The following is a 20,420-nucleotide window of genomic DNA, read 5'->3' as shown; positions in this document are numbered from 1 at the left end:
TCTCACATACAGTAAAAGGGATGCCAGACATTACACTACATGTCCCTAACCATGTGTAGGGAGTGTACTATGTACATCCGATCTAGGCATCCCTGCAGCATCACCCTCAATACTGGGACACCCACAAGCTAAGTGACTCACATATGCCAGTTTGGGGGGTCACATAGCCAACAACAGTCACAGCCAGCAGAACAGGTGTAGACAAGCACAAACATAGGCTGTGCTATGGCCTCTGAATGAGTCCTATATGTAACCTCCCCCCCAGGTTACACAGCCAGACTACAGCAGGTCAGGCAGTGGGATGTTTATTCTAAAGGGTAGGAAGTCAGAAACTAATATGTAGGTAATTAAAAGCTAAGATCTGTAGTACACTGGTATGCCTCTGACCAGCACAAAAGGTAAGACTACAGACTGAAATGGAGTACCCTACATACCAGTACAGTCCTAGCAAATGTGTACAAGTGTCAGGTGTGCCACCCATCCGACGTAGAAATGTAGTCACAGTCAGGTGTGCCACGCCCCCAATCCTGTGTAGAAATGTAGAAATAGTCAGGTGTGCCCCCCCATCATACGTAGAAATATAGTAACAGTCAGGTATGCCCCCCAATCCTGTGTAGAAATGTAGAAATAGTCAGGTGTGCCCCCCCACATCCTACATAGAAATATAGTACCAGTCAGGTGTGCCCCCCCCAATCCTGTGTAGAAATGTAGAAATAGTCAGGTGTGCCCCCCATCCTACATAGAAATATAGTAACAGTCAGGTGTGACCTCCCCCACAATCCGGTGTAGAAATGTAGAAATAGTCAGGTGTGCCCCCCATCCCATCCCATGTAGAAATATAGTAACAGTCAGGTGTGCCCCTCCCACACAATCCTGTGTAGAAATGTAGAAATAGTCAGGTGTGCTCCCCCATCCTATGCAGAACTGTAGTAACAGTCCATGCCAAATGATCGACGGATACCCTGCAGAGACAGCATGCCATCTGTAAGTCTACAACACCAAGGTCAGCACTGCAGTACAAACTACATGGACTTGATCCACACATTCAATACAGATGGCCATACTGGGCATGCCCACACACTTAAACACATGAAGGCCATGTCTGCAAACACCAGTGGATCAGACATATCTGGCAGCCGCAGATGTTAGTGCAGACACTCCTCAGTATGCACCATACATGCTTTGCACACACAGTTGATAGGAATATAGGCATATATGTAAGGACAACACACTATAATAAGCCAAAGGTAGACATACATAGATGTGTGGAAGAGGGTGAGTGTGACAAGGAGCCATCCAGGGCTCTCCCACCCAGCACACAGCCAAAGGGCCACAACCACAAGAGGGTCTGATGTCACACACTGCAGATACTAGCCACTGATATCTGTCAGTATTGCAGATTATGTGGTGCACGTGCCAGCTGTGCAACATGACTGTTCAAGGAAGTAGTCATCTAGCAGCTGTATACACGTACCTGTGGAATTTGACCCAGGTTGTGCCTGCATGTGGCATGTCAACCCCTAGATGAATGGGTTATGGCCCATGCACACACACTGCCCTCCCTATAGCCCAACTATGACAAGCCTGCTGAGATCATCTACTGTGAAATACACATTTGGGAGAGCTGAATCTCAGTAATCTCTGTGGTGCATCCCATAACTGTGTACTGCTGCAGTGTGATAAACTCGTTTGGTAGGAGTTCTAACTCTAGCCTTGGTAAGTGTGTGTGAGTGTGTGTGTGTGTGTGTGTGTGTGTGTGTGTGTGTGTGTGTGTGTGTGTGTGTGTGTGTGTGTGTGTGTGTGTGTGTGTGTGTGTGTGTGTGTGTGTGTGTGTGTGTGTGTGTGTGTGTGTGTGTGTGTGTGTGTATGTGTCTGTTTGAGTCTGACTGTGTAGACAGCAATGCTTTTTAGGGTGGTTACACTCCCTACAATTGAAATGCTCTACTTTGGTAAGGCTGCTGATGTCATCCACCTAGAAATACATCCCTGGAAACGTTGCATCCCAGAAATCTCTGTGGTGCATCCCATAACTGTGTACTGCTGTAGTGTGATAAAATAGTTAGGTGGGAATTCAATTCCCAGACATGGCAACTGTGTGTCTTTCTGTGTAGAGAGCAATGCTTTTTAGGGTAGTCACACTCCCTATAATTCAAATGCTCATCTTTGGCATGGCTGCCGATATCATCCACCTAGAAATACACCTCTGGGCACCTATAGTCTAGTAATCCCCATAACGAGTCCTGTAACTCCGACCTGCTGTAGTATGATTTGTTAGTTAGCTGTTTGAATCCCAGGCATGGCAGGTGTGTGTGTCTGTCTGTGTAGAGGGCAATGCTTTTTAGGGTAGTCACACTCCCTACAATTCAAATGCTCATCTTTGGCAAGGCTGCTGATATCATCCACCTAGAAATACACCTCAGGGAAGCGATAGCCTAGTAATCTCCATAGTGCATCCTGTAACTGTGTACTGCTGTACTGTGATAAATTGGGTAGGTAGCTGTTCTACTCCCAGACATGGCAAGTGTGTGTGTCTGACCCTGTCTGTGTACAGTGCAATGCTTTTTAGGGTAGTCACACTCCATACACTTTGCATGCTCTACATTGGCAAGGCTGCTGATGTCACCCACCTAGAAATACACCTCTGGGAAGAATGCAGTCCAGTAATCTCCATAGCACTTGCCATGACTGCATACTGCTTTAGTATGATATAGACATCTGTTAGGGAATCATTACCCACTCATGTTAGTTGTGGATGTTTTGTGTGTGTTTCAATGTCTGTGTAGGGAGCAATGCATTTTAGGCTAGTCACACTCAGTACATGTCCAATGGCCTACTTTGGCAGTCCTGCTGATGTCATCCAATGTGAAATACACCTTTGGGGAAGGAGTACTCCAGTAATCACTGTGGTGCATACTATAACTGCTTAGTGTTGTAGTGTAAGTGTGTGTGTGCGTGTGTGTGTGTGTGTGTGTGTGTGTGTGTGTGTGTGTGTGTGTGTGTGTGTGTGTGTGTGTGTGTCACCTGGGCTCAATGTGGGGTAAGTTTTGCAAATGTCTTTTATGGTGGCCCTAAATCACAATGTCCACTGTACAGGGATAACAGATGTGAAATAGTCGAAAGACTGGGGTGCAAATCCATACTCATACATATGACATCATGGCTAGGCAATCATAGTTTGCAACCCCAGTATTACCCAGAGCACACTCTCAACCCATGTCACATATACACGCACACATGCCAAGGCAACAGCCAATATGTGGGTAGTACACTGCATATTGGGCACTGAAAGTAATTATGGAGTGATTGCAGTGGCCTACAGAGGGCATGGCACCCTGTCCATCTGTCCAATAGGCACATACATGCAGACAGTGCACCTTCCCCATGTTCCCCAGTGGACACCTGCAACACCTGTGGTGCCATTACATGTGACCCGCATAGGACATACCATGCCTGAAAACGTGCCCTGTATGGACAGATGCCACTGATGCCAGGGAAAACTGTTAGCATGATATCAATGTAGGTGCAGGGTTAACCTGCTGTCCATTACCAGTTTCTGCCACAGGTGGCCATGACTGGCACATCTGATGATAATCTGTGTATACAACATGGGTCCGCCACCCCAGGTAAAGTTCTACATGTCACTGTACATGCATGTGGGAGGTGTGCACATCCCAGACATGTCCATATCATGGACTAGGGGACACATACATGGCAAGCGATACACAGCATTGGCCACACGCAATTACCATCCAGGTGACTGGATGGTGGATACAATACCCACCTGTGTGGGCAAATGCAGAAACTACAGCCCTGAGCCACAATGCAGACCATTGTCATGTGGCCTGATGCCAAGGTATATCCATCACCTAGCCTTGTATAGCCATCTGTCACAGTCGACCACCACATACCCATGCAGAAATGCACCCATGCATGTCAGTACTGGCACCCTGTGTGTTTGTGTGTGTGTTGTATGATGTGTATGATCACATTCACACTCACTACAACCCCCAGTACCATACTGAAGCATGCTCTCTGATGTCAGACACCTCCCCATACCCTTTGCCCATGCAACCTCCATATGACCCATGTGGTGCATGTGATACCTGCACAGTAATGTGTTGTGGCATTCTCACTAGTGATGAGCTGTAGCCCTGGCCCTGCCAAGTGTGTTAATGTGTGTGCGTCCCTGTGAGAGTGTGGCTGTGTTGACACTGGCACCTGTTCATATGGGCAGGCACGTGTACATCACCTACTGTATAGCTGCCATATTTCTGTTACAGATGTCAATCACCATCACATATACGTTCTGCTGACTCTACAACAGGTAGCCTATGTGGTGCATCCAACTGCATAGGACTGTGATAACACTACATAGTCATCAGGGGTTTGATACCCTGTGCTGGTAGGTGTGTGACACAAACATGCTTACGTTTTACTCTCCCATCCTTCCCTTACTACTTGATGCCTCTGTCTGCCTCTCTCACTCCCTCACTTGTGGATGTAGAGACCTATACCTGCTTTTCCTAGGCAGCATGTGTATTTTAGGTAATGCTCATGATCGGCTGATGGAATCTGCAGGAATTGCAGCCTTCCCTTAGCTGATTGCATGTGGAACAGCTGTGGTAACATTCCCATAGCCAATTGCATGGAAACACACTCCAATATCTAGGGACATCATGTTTGTGTTGGTCCTTTTCATTCACTGTGAGCAGGAACTTGTTATGTTGTTTGGCAAACAGCATCTCAGATGGAGTGGGGATTTACCTCTTAAAACATACACTGTGTAAACAGGCCAACACACAGGAGTGTGATGTGCCTGACCTGACTACAGACTGTAAGTGCTGCTATACTGCATTCGGAGTAATGTTGGTTTAACAGGGTGTGTGCGGATATGGCTATCCTACATGTATTAATACCTGCCATGTCAGTTGTATGTTTATGAGGACTCCCCATCTGTAGGGTCATCTGCAGATTGGGCAGTGTGTGGTGCCTTTGGTATCATGTGTTACACACAGAACATGTATCTGAGAACTGCAGAAGGTAGTGTGAGGATTGCAGTTTGTAGATGGTGAAAGCCATGACAGTTACTGACTTCATATCCCTCATAGGACGTATGTTGCAACAAACCCTGTTACAGCAGTAAATGTGTGATGTTATCACAGCAACGTGTCAGTATTGGGCCTGTTTATGTGCTTCCAGCCACAACTCAGTTAATCTTTGTACATATGTCATGCAGTAAGAGGTGCATATGTGCTGTACACCATAATTAGTGTCATATCTGATAACAAGCCAGTGAGATATCAGACTGCTACACATGTTATGTACAATATAGGTTATATTTGATGACATAACCTGGACATACTGTAATTGTTTGTACAGTACTGAGGTCTGTGTACTTATGGTGAATGTTAATAGTGTGTGTATTGTTAATATGTACCTTGGCCTGTGTACAGACTGTTTTAGTTGTCATCATCCTAGGTCCCATCCTATCTGATGTTACATCCTTCTCCACTGTATGTTACTGTATTGGCTTACATGTTTATAGGGCCATACACACACATGTCCCATACCGCAGTCAGCCATCAGACCAAACTGTGTAGTGGCCCAGTATATGTAGGGTTAGTGGCACATATGAGGATGGTGTTGAACAGATAGTCCATATACTGTAATATTATGCTAGCTTGCCATATGTGGCTATGGCTGTGTTCTCATTGGTTGTGGTTATGCACTTTCACACATGTGTATCTTACCCTGTGCTGTGACATGCCTGTACAGCCTGTTATATATGCAGGTACATGTACATTCCCCCATAGGAGATGTAGGTCAGTGTTGAGCCAATCTGCCTGTAGCCTGCACAGTGCATTGTTACATGCCTAGCAGTTTAGTGTACTTACCCAGTGAGACGTCATGTGCAGATACTTGCCAGATGTACTGCTTCCGGGAATCCCTTAACAGTTATGTATGTCAGACAGAACAGTGGGATGCTGTACAGATGTATGTCAATATCTAGTGGGTAGTATGTGGCCATGGCACCCCTGTACCAGTGGTTATTACGTGTCAGGCCTGACAGGGGCATGTGAATGCATAACCTATGGTGGCATATGTATACCAGTCGTTATGCATTATACCCATCTACATGGCTGGTACCATCCATATTGTTAGGCATGGTACACATGTTTTGCACTAAGGGGTTCTGTGTATACCTCTGGACTGTACAAAGTGTGTCAGAATGTCCACACATATTGGCCAATATCTCTGTTGCAGTCGACAGAAGCAGTACGTGCTAGCAGTGGTAATTTACTATGATGTCCTTAGGATGTCTGTGAGTAGCCAATGGCACACATGTGGAAACCAGATGTAACCTCCCTCACACACCATGTCTGTGAAGACAATTCCAATTACAGCAGCAATAGTATATAGAACTGTAATAGTACACAAATAAAGTTTTTCATTTCTGCAAACCTTTGTGTGGTGTTTTTTCCTATGACCTTTCTTTGGGTATATGTTGCAGGCAATAATTGTGAACTGTAGGCATAGTGGCTGTTCCATATTTTGTGCACCTTCTACATATGTATCTTACTGTACACATCTCTGCGTGTGTATGTGTAGTCACATGTATATCTATCTATCTATATATATATATATATATATATATATATATATATATATATATATATCTGTATCTGCATATATGTGTATATGTATCCTGGGGATGTTGATAGCTTCCACATTTTACATTTCCTATGGGAGCCAGACTGTACTGCATGATATGCTACCAATGCCAGCCAGTGGTGGATGGTGACTTCAAATCAAAAGGGGGGGCTACAGGAGACAAGTGAATGTGTGGGGTAAATGGGAAGGGGTGTGGCCAACTAGAAAGTAGAGGAGCTATGCTAAGAACCACAACAACTGTAACTTTAATTAAATATGCTGCCCTAGGTGCCAAACCGTCATTATGTGAGTCCAATCAAGACAAAATTAAGTATAGAAGAAAAAAATATTTCAATGCATTGGCTGCATGACAGCTTACTTAATAACTAGATGGAAACAAAAAGGTTGTGAGGCATGAAAAAATAAATTACTTTTTAAATACATTACTGGAATGCCAGTCAAAATCAAGTATAAGAAAAACAAGCAGCACTCAACTCAAACCACTTCTCCTTGCACTGTAGCTCTAACTATAATTTATATTCAGCTTTATTAAAGTACCAAGTAACATGCTGAAAGTAGCAATCTCTGTGATAACCCCACTTGTAAAAATGTTTCTTATCCAAAAAAGACCTGCTGCCTGACAACTATCTACTTGTTTCATGGGGAAAACATGATCAATGTAAAAAATGAAAAGCAAACAAGAAACAAGCTCAAGATACATTGATTAAAGGATTACTGTACAGGTAATGGACCACACATGATAGACTGGTATTCTGTTTGGTTTACAGGTAAAGCCTGCAAGGATGACTACAAGTCTCCAACAAATGTAATGAGCTTCTTAAAATAATGTAATCATGTCCTTTATTACAAATACTGTCATATGCATTTCAATACCCAAGGCTTATACATTATCTAGTTATGCAGGTATTCTCTGCATGGCAACAACAGAAAGGCTTTCAATGTTGACAATTCTTTAACAGTATGTTTATTAAAGCTTACTTGCATCTTACAATCTCAGACAAGCTTACCTGATGGTCCTTAAAGCATTCCTACTTAAAAACAGAGCAACAGGCACTTTCTGAGTAATAATAAGCATAAATCAACAGTATAAAAATATGACAGAAACCAGAACATTCTGCAAAATCAAGGACAGAATAAAAGTAGCATTTATGTCTCCCTTGGATGGGGGGATACTCTGCACATTTACACTGCATAGCTGCTCCTTGCCTTGTTTGGACACATCCGGAGTCACTACATGGGGAAGTGGGGTGCAACAAGTATGTCACAATTTGAAATGGGTTACTTCACTCCAATATTAAAATGGATGCATCATGCATCCTAAGATTTTCCATGGACTTTAAAAGTATTAAAGAAATAATAATAATGGTTACAAAATCTATATAAAGGGGAAATATAACTGCAAGAGAAAAGAAATAGAAGTTAATAAGAAAAAGCAAAGCAGTGCGTTAGTTTTAGGTGTGTGTGTGCATTTATTCATTTCGTATTTCAACAATTTGAAATGTCTCTGGCTGACTGTGATAGCCCTGACACATTTGTCATACCTCTCAACCTCAGAACAAAAAATATGGACAGACCCATACATAGAAGTGGGACAAAGGCCCAAAACTGAGGCCAATTTTTAAATATTGCTCTTATAAACTTAGAAAGATAATAGAGTAGTAGGTCTTGCATTAGTATGAATTTTCTGAAAGGTACGAAATCTGAAACTCAAATGTATGTCATTATTTTCTAACTTCAGTCTTTAATGATTTGCCACTAATTTGCCAAAAAAACACAATTTTATGAAAAATGGACCAAAATGTGATGCAAAAATATAAAATAGCCACACAACACAGCTGGGAACCTGCCAAAGAAGGGACACTTTTTTTAATATTAGTACTGCTAACTTTAGCAGCTAACAAAATAAAAGACTCTATATGCATTTCTGAAATAAAAGTAATCTATAACTCTGATTATTACAGTTATTTCTTAATTGTAAGCCCTCCACGTTTTCTTCCAAAATTGCCATTCTGTGGCAGGATTATTACAGTTGAGAGGTTTGGATATGCCTAATTCTATAAAGCAATTTATTTGCACGTACCTCTCAACCTGTTAATGCAGGAACTCTGGACAAGGCCAAATATAATGGCGGAACATATAAACAGTACTATAAATTTTTGTATAAACTGAGGTAATTGATAAAATAACAGGTCTTAGCATGTATTTTTCTGAAGTTTATGAAGTCTGAAACTCAGTGTCTGTCATTATTTAGTGACTTAATTCCTAAATTATTTGCCAGAAAACCACACATTTTATGAGGAACAAACCAAAAATAAGAAGCAAAAATCTATTCATTCTGTGAAAACCTGGACAGTTGAGAGGTATAGTTCAGCCGGGGCTGGCTGAGTTTGCCGCCCTTCCCCCTCACAAAATCATGGTCGAATGGAACCTCCCCCCGCAGCCATTCCAATGAACCATTACTTGGCTATTTCACCCCATTTACCATAAACACTAATGTGCATACTGCTTTACTTCTACGATGATTTGGACTTTATTTGAAATATTTATTTTCCATTTTACAGCACAAACACTAAGACATTTGCTAAATAAAGCAATGCAATCTCACAATGATAACAGACTTAGCATTAAAACCTCTCTCCCCATGAAACTCACATTCATTGAAACAACATTGAAACCCATATTCAAAGAAAATACATTTTACCAGTGGCAGATAAAGATTAACTTTGGGCTGTTTTCAAATCATAGGCCCCTTGGACACGAAACAAACATGTGGTCTTTCATACACCTTCCTGATTGTATTAAATTATATTCCTTGTACAATATAGTACAGTTGTTAGAGGGTGTTTGAAATTTGTTTTGAACATTTTTCCAGTAAACAATATGCATGCACCAATAATGACAAAATTGCTCAATTCAGAACATTTTTCCTGTAAACAATGAAACAAAATGCATGCACCAATACAATAACAACAAAACTGCCCAATTCAGAAAATTTCTATCATAAAAATCTACTCAAACGTCTACAATCCACCAGTATCAGTAAATATGCACAATCTCTGAAGAAGTAAAAGCCATCTAAATAATTCCACATTAAAAAAAATCTGTAACTAATGAAGAGGTTGCTTATAGCAAACAACTTTATATTTCATTGTTTCATCTACAAATAAAGTGCCTGTTGCCCTTCAGGAATAAATTGCCTAAGTTGCATTAAAAAATGATAAGCTAGTAATATTGCAATAGGGAATGGATGGCAAACTGCTAACAGGTTCATAGTTACTAGGTATCTTCACCAAAAATGACTGCAGCATCCACCCCCTTTACAATACAGTACAACATCAGCAATGCATCTACCTACTGTGGGAGTAAAACACCAGCCTTCTGCATCAAAAGTAAGTACACTACATATTGTGCTATTAACAACACAAACAGGCTCACCATAAGCAGCACAAAACTTTTGTTCCCCTGCAGCTCTCAGCTTCTTGTAAAATCTACTTGACACTCAGCTGCATCTCTGAACTTTGCAGCACAAAAAATATGGAAAAACCCAAAATTTAGGGGGGGTGGGCAAAAGACCAAAAAACAGGGACACATTTTAAACATTGCTTGTATAATATTGAAAAGTTGTTAGAATAAAATGCTGTGCTGCTACCATAAATTTCACTGCCCAAGTATTGAACCCAGGACCCTGTACAAAACAGTCATTGCAACATACCACTATGCCAAATCATTGACTTTATGAACGAAAGGAAGACTGAAACTTAAATGGCTACCATTTAGTGAATTCAGTTCTCACTATAGCCATCAACATCTTAGCACAAAACATCTGAACAAAGCCAATAATGGGGGAATACAGCCCCCAAACATATTCAGTGAATTCAGTTATCACCATAGCTCTCAACTTTGGCACAAATAACCTGGACAAAGCCAATAATGGGGGAATACAGTCCAAAACATAGGGACAAATATCCATTGAGGACACCAGAGCAAACCCACAGAGAACATGCAGACTCCACACAGAAGTCACCCCTGTCAAGAATCAAATCAGACAACCTGTAACTGTTAGACAACAATGCTACCACTGCACCACTGCACTACTGGCTGTGCTATGTAGCAAAAATACAGAAACCACAGACTTTATGAGGAACAGAACAGAAAAAATATGAGGCAAAAATCTGTAAATGCTTTACAAATTGTGGTGCGTAGGGAATTCAGGCTCTTGCCAATTGGGAACAAGGTTCAAGCCTTATTCTCTACCCACCACCATGTAGCAATTGGGGCATTTTATACAGACACACACACTCCATAACTCTGAGTTCACAGCCTGCCTTAAGTCCTCCGTAGCCCGCTCACCTCTGCAAATTAAGTCCACAGTCCGCTCAGGCTGTTTCTGGGTTTCCCTGCGAGATGTAAGTAGGCTGGAGCCTGCAGGCAATGCAGTCTGGTGTGCTTCCAGTCTGTGCGATCATCACCACACAAACCTCTGGGCTGGAAGGAAGGAGTTCCCTTCCTTCCCTATCCGGACTGCCTAACTAAGCAGTCTGGTGTTCAGGAACTCAGCACGCATGCGGGAGTTCTGAGACATGAATTGTTTTTTTTTTTTAATTTTCATTTTGTACAGTGGGGGGACGTTTTTTTTTATAGGTGGGGGCTGCAGTCCTGCAGTCCTATAGCATGAGCCGCTGTACCAGCCTAACATCATACAGGTGGGATGTAGTACTGTTAACATCTTGTGTCATAGGAAAATACTTAAGCACCATGTTCAATAATAGCCTCACATCAGGCTTTGTGCCCACTGAATGGTGCACAGCAACAATTATCCCACTCCATAAAGGGGGATCCACCACTGATCCCAGGAACTATTGACCTATTAGCCTGACAAGCCTGGTCTGCAAGTCCATGGAACGTATCATCATGGAACTCATAAACAAAGACACTGGTAACCTCCAAACACTGGATCCCACCCAGTTTGGGTTTGTGAAAGGCTGATCATGCCTCCTGAACCTGATCGACTTCTTTGAGGCAGTCACCAGAGCCGTAGATGAGGGTAAGGTGGTTCACACAGCCTATCTTGACCACGGCAAGGCTTTTGACACCATCCCCCATTCTGGAATTATAGCTAAACTCACTAAACTAGGTATACATTCCTACGTCACAAGATGGGTTGCCAACTGGCTCACTGACAGAACCCACACTGTAAAAGTTGCAGACTCCAAATCTGACCTCAAAGCAGTGACAAGTGGAGTACCACAGGGTTCAGTCATGGGGCCTCTCCTGTTTGTTATCTACTTCTCTGAAGTACTGGCTAACACAGAAGGCCTCTGGCTAATGAAGTTCGCAGATGACTGCAAAGTAGGAGCCATAGTCAAGTCCCCAAATGATGTGGACATTCGACAGAAGGGCCTCGCTGAGACAGATCCCTGGTGTCAGAGCCATGGCCTCAAGCTCAATGCCAAAAAGTGCAGTGTCATCCCCTTTGGTAAAAACTCTGTACCCATGAACTACCACATAGGCAGAAATCTACTTAATACTGAATGTGTGATAAGAGACCTTGGGACCCAGGTGGACAGTAGTCTCTCCTTTGATAGTCGCATCGCCACAGTAGTCAGGAAGTCCTTCTAAGTGGCACACCTCATCATAAAAGAGTTCTCATCCAGGAAAAAAGAGGTCATTGTTCCCCTCTACTCGACACTCATTAGACCCATTATAGAGTACAATGCCCCTTTTGGAATGTATCCCACAGGACATCTGCAGCAGCTGGAAAGGCCACAGAAGTACCTCACAAAGAGGATTACTGGCCTCAAACAAATGTCCAACACTGACCACCTCAAAAAACTCCAGCTTTACTCTGTGTCATATCACCTACTCCAAAGTGATCTCTGTCTAACTTATAAAGCTATGTCAAACCCAGAGCTGTTGGACATGCTCCACCTAAAGAAATCCCAATCCCTCCGAGCTACACACTGTAGGGATCTAAACCTTGTCACCACAATAAACAGGACATGCTGGAGGGACAGATTCCTGTCCCAGAGACTTCCCATACTCTGGAACAGGCTACCCATCTATGTCAAGCAAAGTTCTTCATTAGCACTCTTCAAGAAAAATCTTGATGAGTGGATGGGAAATAGGAAATATACCCCGGGGATCACTTCTGTGTCTCTGCTCAACAGTGGCACAGGAAAATAACTTTCTTTGGTGGTGTAAGCCAGGGAACCTTGCTGGCTAGGCTTACGTAGGCCCTTGGGCCGATAGCCTAGTACCTACCTATGAACCAATGAACCTATGAACCCATGTCATGTCAGGTCATGGTTATGGGATCTGCAACACTTGGAAGTGTATTGCAGGGTGGATGTGTTTGGCTGTGAGGGGGTATGCCTATTTGTACAAGACGTATTTTGTTTGGGGCCTCTCAACCCCATTAACAGTGCATGTGGACATATTTGTTTTTGTTAATCTACCATTGTTATCTACAGATGTATGGCCACATATACCTATATAGATATATATATCTGCTTACATATATATGACTATGTCCGTATATACCTACATAGATATATATCTGCGTACATATATGTACCTTGCTCTGTGTATATGTAGACATATAGGTGTAGACATATATATATATATATATATATATATATATATATATATATATATATATATATATATAGATATATATATATATATATATATATATATATATATATAGGTTTACCTTTAAATAGGCTATTGCACTTTGTCGAACGGCCACTTCTTCGACACGTTTTGCACGAACCGAAACCGCGAAAATTTTTTTAAATGTTGAAAAACATTCGATGTTCGACATTACCGGCCGCATAACACCTCCAAACCCATGCTAGCATGGGTCAAAAAGGGGCGAGGTTTTGCCGTTCGCACATTCAGAATTCAACTTCGGTGATGATCGCATTTCGGCCTTCGCGCAAGTCGAGTCACCCATATCAGGATTGGCATTATAAAGGTAAACCTATATATATATATATATATATATATATATATATATATATATATATATATATAATGTATGTGTGTCACTGTAGGCATTTGCATGTATATATGTTCATATATATTTATATATATGTATACATTTCTAAATATACACACACATATATATATATATATATATATATATATATATATATCTACATATATATATATATATATATATATATATCTACATATATAGATATGTTGTATCTGTTTAGATATTAATATATTTAAACACACACATACATCTAGATGTCGGTGTACATTCTCTGTACTGTTGCATGACTGGGCTGGATGAAATGTTTCTGAAAACATCCAATTTGCATGTGTCTGTCATAGCTTTGTGGTAAATCACTTTGTCTATGGTAGATAAGGTCCTGGGTTTGAGCCTTGCAGAGGTTGCTGGCCAGAACATGGGCCATTGGATACAGAGGGATTAAGGCACTTTAAAGCAGTTTTAAGCGGGTTTGTGCGGAGCTAAGCACTGCTAACTTCTGATTACAGTTTCTTACACTCAATTAGCTTCTAAATTGCTTAGTCTGTGTAGGCAGTGCTTACCCCTGCACAAACAAGCTTACTACTGCTTATTTGTGCATAAACCTGCTTACTAGTGTCTTATTCATTATGACACTGACACTTCACATTTGGATTTCCTGCAGTGCTCCAGTTCATGAATATATGTTATTTAGTAGATTTTGCAACAAATATATTGGTTATAACATGCTTTGCCATGTTAAATAGACCGTACTGTAGTGGGACTCAAACTGGGAATGCTTGCTCATTAGGTGAATGCTCTACCCACTACACTATTGCTGTGCTGCTTCATTTGCATATATATTCCTTGTTATTCTCTTCAGCCTTTTTAGCTGCTTTACCCATAGCTAAGCAATGGGCACATCTGCACACCTACGGTTAGCTGTACTCAGATGTAAAAAAAAAATAAAGGGGTTTCTTCATTTGACTTTTATGTACTGTTGCTGTTGTACACACAGCAAACTGTTGGTGGGGATATGCAGACACCTATGAGCAGTCTCGCTCATTTCTTGCCAGTTTCTTCTGTTCTACATTGCAGGGGCAGGTTTATTCTGAGGGCTCTGCTCTCAGACACGCCATCTGCACTCGTACACGCTCCGTGTAAGCCTAGGAGCTTGGGTATTAATATGCATAGCGCACTGCATCCTTCTCCTAAATGGGCACTTCCATGCAGGACTAAACTAGGCCTGCACAGAAGTTTAGTAAATCCAGGAGACAAAAAGCAATTGATACAGGATAGGGACTACAAAATGTAGAAAAATCACCAATAATTAGTGATAGCTATTTGCAAATTTATTTGTAGAACCAGCATTACAATATTTGGAGAGGTTAGCACTATTTGACACTGTAAAAAAACTTTGACTCCTAGTATTCAAACTGCATGTTGAAATACTGGGGAATGTGAAATTTTCCAAATAAATTTATGAGAAGGTCATGGTACAAGACAAAAAACAATACTACTGTAATTTACAGACAGTAAATCAAAATAACCCTCAGAAGATTTGGGCAGGTTTAAATAATCTACTACATCCTGGACAAACTTCAACCCCAGTCCCTGCTGCTACTATTGATAAAACCCCTGAAGTTGTTTCTGATAGTTTTAGCCAATTCTTTACTGAGACAATTCAAGCCCTAGCTAGCCAACTACCTCCTAGCTCCCTTGGTCCTGAAAGTAGCACCCCTGGAAACCTACTCACGTTCAGCTTCCAACCAGTCGCCACTTCACTTATCCGTGCCTTGATCAAAAAATTAAAACCCACTACACTTTCTGCTGATCAACTCCCTGCTGAGTACCTACAAAAATCAGCTGATGCTATTGCTTACCCCGTCTCAATACTAATCAATCGAACCATAGTAGAAGCTAAAATTCCCACCATCTGGAAAATATCCTATGTAATTCCACTTCACAAATGAGGCAGCTCTACTGAATTCTCCAATTATAGGCCAATATCTCCACTTGCAAAGATTATGGAAAAATGTATTCATAGACAACTCATGCACCACCTAATCCAAAATCGCCTTATGGCAGACACTCAGCATGGCTTCTGTCCTCATCACAGCACTACTTCAGCCCTCCCAGCCTTTACTAACACCATAAACCATAATTGCAACAATAATTATATTAATTATATATCCTCAGCCCTCTTTTTGGATCTTTCCAAGGCATTCGATATGGTTGATCACCAACTTTTAATCCACACCCTGCAAACATTCTGTCTAGATACTGGAGCCCTCCAATGGTTTCAATCCTACCTGAATGATCAACAGCAGGCTGTCCTCTGGCAGAACAAACTCTCTAACCTTCTACCTAACACCCTTGGAATACCACAAGGCTCTATACTAGGGCCCTTGCTGTTCTCCATCTTCATTAATGACCTTTATACTGTCATCCCAAAAGTCAGCTGTATCCAATATGCTGATGACTCTACTCTGATTTGCTCTGCCATATCTCCAGTAGAGTTATGGTCAGCTACACAGACCACCTTTAATACAATAGAAAACTGGCTTTCTGAACATCGTCTGATCCTAAATCCCAAAAAAACTAAAATGCTGTTATTTTCACCAACATGTAGGTCTACTGCTTTCACCTTTACCATAAAATCAAATGATGGCATGATAATCTCCCCGACCCATCTACAAATCTACTAGGTGTCCTCATAGACAATAATCTAAAATTTGACCTACATGTTAACCAAACTATCAAAACCATCAATAAAAAACTAGGGTCACTTTACAGAATAAAAGCCTTCCTAACCCCTCCAGCTAAAATTGCCATAACTCGCTCTCACCTTCTTTCAACCCTTCTGTATGCATCCCCTCTACTCTCGAATTTAAACAAGACTGTCCTTAACAAACTCTCAATTTGCTGCAACCACATTGCCAGGTTTGCCACAGGGCTGCCTTTTAGGACACATCATTGCATCAATCTAAATAAACTTGGGTGGCTTGAACTACCCAGCCTAATCCAGTATAACCAACTGATTATGGCCTATAAAATCCTCTATAATCCGGGCAATACTCCTGCACTTAAAAATATTATCACCCCCTATAACAATCCTAGACCGCTTCGATCCTCTAACAAACTACTAATTCAGACTAGCAAAATTAATAACACAGCTGGTGATTCTCTCTTTGCAAACTCTGTAAGTAGATCCTGGAATTTTCTTCCAGCTGATATTACCTTACTTTCCACCTTAGGTCAATTTAAAACTAGACTCAAACAACATTTGTCACTTAACTGGCTATGCCAATGTATCAAGCCTAGCTAACTCTCTCTAGAATGTGTAAAAATCTGTAAACCAGTTTACTGTGTAATTTAATTTAATCCTGACTTGTGCTCAGGATTAACTGTAACCTGTGGAACTTGTTTAACTTGCTTACTTATGTAATCTCTGTAAATAGTCTGTTTGTAATATGTAATGCTGGTATTATGTAATGCTGTATCTGCTTACCCTTGGAGCTTTTCTCCCCGGGCCTCCGCTGAAAATGGACATGCATCCAGTCGGACTATCCCGGTCAACAAATGTAAAATAAAATAAATAAATAAATAAATAAATAAATAAGTATTACATATTGCACCCAAATCTGATGTTTTAATTAATGTGGAAATATTGGAAAATTATAAAATATGTGTAGGCAGGAATATCACATATCATGTGGACTTTTCATTAGTGCAATGAAAATGTTAAGCAATGGTGTAAGATTCCTTTCAAATAAAAAGAGAGCCAGAGGTTAAAGAAGAGGGCTATTTTGTTAATGTTTGTGGATAACTGTGTTTACTGGGGGAAAGCTTAGGTGAAATTATTGGCATATTGACATATTCATGGATGCATTTAGAAACCTTCCAATAAAATGTCTCACATATTCCTTGAGCATGAAGCAGAATCAATAAAGTGCTATTTAAGTCCACCATTATGCTTGATTAGTGCTGGATGTTGAGAAGCTTTGAGGAATGGTGAGCCCTAAAATGTAATGAAAACAAATTAGTATTATGTGTGAATGTGAATCTATTTATGTCCACCAGATTGACATTATGCTTGATTAGTGCTGGATGTTAAGAAGCTTTGAGGAATGGTGAGTCCTAAAATGTAATGAAAACAAATTAGTATTATGTGTGACTGTATGCTAAGGTGGTGTGCAAGGACAATAATGGGTCACCTGAAAGGATTTTTTCAACTTATTTAGGTATATCACTATGTGTGTGAATGCCATAAAGCCTGAAAAGTGTTTACATTTTTGCATGTTGATCATGAAGGAGGCTTAAAGTGGAGCCATAGTAAGAAAAGGGCAAATGTGGTGCCTGCCTTGGGTGCAAGCTATTAAAGGGTGTGATAAGCACTGTAGAAGAGGTGCCACTCAGTTGCCTAAAGTCAATGGTGCTCAAAATTATTACCCTGTTAGAGTTATTTAAGGAGTTACAATATAAAACCTTGACCAATTAAATTATTTGATTTAAGTAAGCCATGTGTTAAGAACTGTATAAATGAGCAAGTGTAGCTCTGTGCTATATTCAGCTTCAGCTGAATGTTTTTTTTCTGTCTTCACTTTTGGAATACTTTTTTTATCTTCATTTTAGGTTGAGGGTGCCCTGACTTAGGAATTGTCATAAATGCCAACTTACCTAGCAATGCCTCTGCCTTAATGATATTTAAAACTTTTACTTTTGACGATGAAAAGAAAGATAAAATATAACAAGGAAAGGGAAGTTTGAGAAATATTGTAAGCACGGACAGAAACTGATATGTAGTCTCTATTTGTACTTCAGAAGGACTCTAGTTCCTGCAGAGACTATAGAGGCTTAGCTTATTGATCTAAAGATTTGAGATAAAGATTTTCAGTTTGGTGAGTTGCAAAATACAGGGCAGGATTCAATAAAATCTACATGGCTCCCTGAAACTGTGTTCACATTGCAGCATAATATGTACACGACAGCGTGCCAATTTGTATTCAAATATAGTAAACATTGTGGCATGCTAGTTACTGCATAAGCAGCTGAATTGCACGCTAATCAACAAATTAAAGATAGCAGAGCTATTTAACAAGCTATAAAGCAATCATGTACAGTAGTGTAGCCTTCTGTCTTGTATTCAAAAAACTGTTGGAATACAGCCAGGGAAAGTACACTGGAAGGAATGAATGTTAGGGGCTGCTGCTCCTCTCCTGCATGTGTATGTGCAAAGTCTATGTCTTCTGCATGTGTATGTGCGAAGTCTATGCTGCTGCTGCTGCTGCTGATGCTGGTAGAGCTTGGGCAATGAGAAGAAGTGTATTTAGACTGCCTGCATGATGTGGAAATAGTGGATCGCACTACAGGGAAGATAGAGACACACTCCAGGAATTCTGTAACCTCTGTCATCCTCACCTGAGAAGAAAGGCAAACCAAGGGAAACCAATATTTTGACATTGTGCTTGTCATTGTAATAAATAAAAAAAATGCATAAATACACTACTTCAAAATATTCTTCTTTCCTAGTGGGAAGTTTACACATCTTTCACAATAGGCAGGATTCACGATGGCTTGCACGGAGTCTAAGAGCCATGTAAGACTCCATGCAGCCATCGCGATCCAGGAACAGCCCAAAATCCCGTGTAAGAGAAAGCTAAAACGACTCTTACACGGGCAGGGCATGGATATGCTAATCACCCCACTTGCAGCCGAAAGGCATGCAAATGAGGTAGATTAGCGATCCACGAAGCTCAATCAGCCCGTGTACGAGTCATGTTAGCTGCAGAAATGCACTCAGTTGACAACTGAGTACATTTCTGCAAATAACACAATGGAGCCATGTCAGCTCCAAATAAAGGGTGCATATGTGTCAGGCAGCATGCCAATGGCCAAATATGTGGCCATTGGCAAGGTACGCCAATGCAAATATGAGAAAAATTTTTTTTTTTTTTTTCGGACGCAGCACAGCCCCGTGCAAACGGCCTGCGCTACATAAAACATAAAAAGTAAGGTTATAAACCCACAAATGTGGGTTTTATGCAATGCATGGATATACAATGCAGGGACCAGATGACCAAAAACAACATGGCCACCGTTTTGTGGTTGCTAAGGGGGGAAGCTGAGTCTAAGACATGTAACTAAGCAATAGTAGGCAATCATATGTAAATGAGTGTTAGGATACTGAATCCCACTGTCACATAGTAAATGAGCACATTCCGAGTAGTGTAAGAGTTACATAAGGGGGAGGAACAGAGTAGGAGATAGGTGACATCACAGGGGGGAATGGCAGAAAGAAATGCAGTTCATTGGAGGTCAGTGTTACGTGACAGATGTCAGACACATATCATGGAAAGAGGAGTGCCACAAGATAAGCATGGGAAAGTCAAGAAATGGAAGGTGTACACTGTTGCCAACACCAAAGTTTCTTGCTGGGCATGCATGCGCATGTGTGCGCACCAGGAGGCGCGAGTAGGGCAGTGTGTGCACGTGTAAGGTAGACTGAGCATGTGGGAGCCTGTAGGCAGACTTGTAAGACTGTTTGCGCTGGTGTGCGTGCGTTTTAACCTGAATAAGTAGATTCTAAACTGTGTAAGCATGTGTGCACGTGTGTAAGCCACTGTGAAGGTGTTTCTGCTGGTATGCGCGTTGCTCCCCTCTGAGGAAACAGAAAGGAAAAAGGAAGCAACAGAAATAGTAGGAAGCTAGCAGGGAATACTGCTGGAGCTTGCAGTTGAAAACAATTGGAAGCAGGCAATTACACAGGCAG

Source organism: Protopterus annectens, chromosome 11.part0 (assembly GCF_019279795.1).
Source record: "Protopterus annectens isolate FY-2018-M chromosome 11.part0, PAN1.0, whole genome shotgun sequence".
In the NCBI taxonomy this organism is placed as follows: domain Eukaryota; kingdom Metazoa; phylum Chordata; order Ceratodontiformes; family Protopteridae; genus Protopterus; species Protopterus annectens.
The sequence above is the reverse complement of the archived record's forward strand: the minus strand, read 5'-3'. Positions refer to the sequence as shown.